General features: G+C 40.3%; 1 pseudogene across 1 annotated transcript; it reads right to left on the bottom strand.

The window, feature by feature from the left end:
• Positions 1-1,278: 1,278 nt before the first annotated feature.
• LOC100592702 lies at positions 1,279-2,548 on the bottom strand (annotated as a pseudogene). The gene has a single exon (XR_001115725.2). The product of XR_001115725.2 is annotated as a prefoldin subunit 3 pseudogene (transcript).
• Positions 2,549-3,470: the final 922 nt, after the last annotated feature.

Here is a 3,470-nt window from a genome sequence, read left to right as displayed (position 1 = left end):
CATATTTTGTAAAAACATCCAAAATAAGAGATCACACATTGAAAACACTGGAATGGTAGGTTACTTATGCCAAGTGAAGAGTAGGGACTGGGGAGTAGTCTCACTATGTGGACAATAAATTTGCAATTAAGTCCCAATTTTCAGAACGATGTGTCTCCCTCCTTGCTGCTGTGTCGAATGTCCAAACAAGAGCCTCTCTGACTCACTTTCCCTAGGAAGTGAACCTAATTTTTCCTTCCCAGGACTTGATGAATCCCACTCTCTGGTCACACTCCCCAACCCTGCTTTCTAAGGCACGTGGAGCCCTAGTCCTGACCTTTAGGTTTCTGCTGTGGGACTCAGGGTGCTCTCTGTGGACATCATTCTCTAGGGCATTTAAGGCTGAGTTTTCCCTGATGCTGTATCACCCCTTTTCCACCAAATTTGTGGATACGGCACTTCCACTGACGTCTCCCATTCTCTTTGCCTTTCATTCTGTACTTTTAAAAACATTTCATTACTGTCATTTTTCTGGAGTTTTTAGAGGGAGCAGGGATTATGAATTAATCTGTTGGGTATAAATGCACTGGAAGCTGCAAACTCATCCTTTGGAAGGAAGAATATTTTTTAAACCTGTGCTTTTCAGGGCGTACAGGATTCACAAAGTACTTTCTAACTTTCCAACAGTCATTTAAATTATAAAATCTTAACTAAGATTATAATAATATTGAGTCATGTGGGGGAAATTGTAGCTTAATTCCTCTTTAATTATTTAGAATTGGCAATCCAGGTGAAAGATACTTAGAATCTGGATCTAGACATTTGCAGTAAGTAGAGAAAGGAGGATCACATGAGAGAGAGACTAAAAAGGTAGAAATTGTACAAATTACAAAAGGTGACAGAGGATGACTCTAGATGGCTCTTACAACTGCCATTTGTGGAAAAAGGCATTATAGGAGGAGGAGGAACTGATGAGGATGGTTTTTTTTTTGTTTGTTTGTTTTAGCATCACTGCTTTAATTTCATGAAATACAAGTACAAAACATTGTATAAGTATACTTTTTACTACACGGAGATGAACTAATACATTTATGTTTTTCTCAGAATCTGTATCACCCAGCACTGGTCAATGTACTAGTAGCTTTCCACAGGGATTTTTTTACTATTCCTGTAAGGTTTTATCATGAATAAAAAAGCTCACAACTCTTTTCAGCCATTGCAGATTTACGTTTATCTTAATATTCCTGTTCAAGATGCTTTGGAGAACTGTTAAGAACTACAAAATCACCTTAGGCAGAGTTTTGAATGAGTAATTTTATTTCACGTTGGCCAAGATCTCCCTTATGTTGGCATTGCAAAGACACTGCACTTATCTGAGGTTAGAAAAAATGTTGTCTTAATAGCCCTCTTAATGTGTAGCAAGGCAAATTACCATTTCCTAAAATGTCCAGAATATCATAGTAGATAGTTATTTGTTAAGCAGTAAGTCATGAAACCCCACTTATAGAAGACAATAGCAACAGAGGAGCACTAAGTCCTAAATATACCAAAGAAAAACAAGTTTACAAATATTCAAACTGTCTTCTCTACCTCTAAAATGGTTTAACCACATCAAGTGAGAGTAACATCAGCCAATTAGAAAAGGAAAAAGTAAACTGTGCTATAGCGTCTGGCATTCAGCTTCCATAGCATGTCTCACAGTTTTCAGCCATTTCAGCTAAGAGTTTTCTTATGACAGGCAAAAATAATGATTAAAATACCATTAGCTTTGCTGAGAAATGTGAAAAAAAAATCACAATGTCAAAAATATTTGAAACTAATTTTGTTTTTATAAATAAATAAAATGGTGTTTATCTTTTCTTAAAATTCTTGCTGTTAAAACATTCAAAGTTATGTCAACCTGTTAAGGATAAAGGGGTATTTAAGATAACACGTTTGGAAAACCGAATCACATTTTTAATTGCCAGCATTATGCTTTGTTCTTGGTAGAGTCATCCTTGTTTCTTCTTTTTACATCCCAATTATAAACCCTGGCCATATTGACTTCTGTGGTAGTAAATTGATCTTGAAGAAAGTCAAGGTCTTTCTCAAGGGAATCAAGATTCTTTGTGGCAGTCGATAAATTCTTTTCCAACAATGCCTGAGCTTCATCAATATCATATTCAAGCATTACATTAGCCCCCAACCACAGACACACTTTATCGGTAGGAGGAACTGAAGCTTTGCAATACAGGTTATCTGCCAGCAAGAATCTGGTCTCCATTGAGCTGGTGGACTCTTTTTTCTTCTGCATGTATTTTAGAATTTCCAAAGTCTGTTTAATTTCAGGAATCTGAATTTTTAGGCTTCTTTTCTTTTGAGCAAGGTTGAGTTCCATAAACTTATACTTCTGGTACTGTTTATCCAGCTTCTTTAATACTGTATCTGCAGTCTCATCCCCAGGCTGTTTCATGAAGGAATCTACCTCTTCCACAAACACGGCCTCAGGAATCCCCAGGTGGAGCCGCCGCCCATTCCCTGTGGCCATTTCTCCTTTGCCACAACTGTCCTTAACGGCCGCCATCTTGGGGCGATGAGGATGTTTTAAAACGTAGTTATACTACTATTCAGATGTGGTGAGGCCAACAGATCAGAAGATGATTGCCGTTAAAAAAAAGCTCCATGTACTTGTAGATCCCAAGAGGAGGGAGGACCACACACCAGGGGAGGATGCCTGAGAAGCACCAGGGTCTATCAGGAGGCAGAGGGAGGATGGGGACTATGGGCAAGAGTCCATAGTCTTATGGTTTTTGAGGGAAGGAAACCATATTATGATTTTTGAGGGAAGGAACAGATGAGGTGGAGTAAGCAGGCTTAGGATTGGCTGGTTTGAATCATTTCAGTGGGCTATGGGGCACTGGGCTATCCCTCGTTGTCTTGTAGTTGGCCCTGGGTGATTATGGTGGGGAATACTGGTTCCGAGTAAGATCCTGATAGAGGAGGTGGTGGGGCTATGAGTTGATAGGTTTGCACTTGAAGGGTGTGCTCTAGGATAAGTTGTTTGGTATCTCCAGGATTTAGGTGACCCTCGGAGGGACAATGCCTCCAGGGTCAGCAAGACCCCAGTATCTCAAGGCATCAAAATAGAGCAAAAAATAAAAAGAAGACATGATGAATACAGCGAGGAGAGCTGAAGCCACATGCACGTGCTGAATTGCAGGTGTCTTGTCTGTGAGCCTTCAAGAGGAGATGTCTGTAGGTGGTTGGAGCTCATTTTTAGCTCAGCAGAGAGATTTACTCTGGAGACTTAAATCTGGGGACCAGCTAGAAGAAGCAGTGACAATCATGAGTTTGCTTAAGGAAGGGAAGAGGAGAAGCCCCTGTGGTTCGGGAGGAAAACAAAGGAGATCTCACAAAGGAGATAGAGCAGGAGAGTGGCATTTGAGGGTGGTGTGGCAGACAGATGGAGGTGACCACACACCACTGTGCAGGCACTCCAGCAACGCTCTCTT

This window comes from Nomascus leucogenys, chromosome 16, assembly GCF_006542625.1.
Source record: "Nomascus leucogenys isolate Asia chromosome 16, Asia_NLE_v1, whole genome shotgun sequence".
Lineage (NCBI taxonomy): Eukaryota > Metazoa > Chordata > Mammalia > Primates > Hylobatidae > Nomascus > Nomascus leucogenys.
This window is presented reverse-complemented; position numbering and strand designations above follow the sequence as displayed.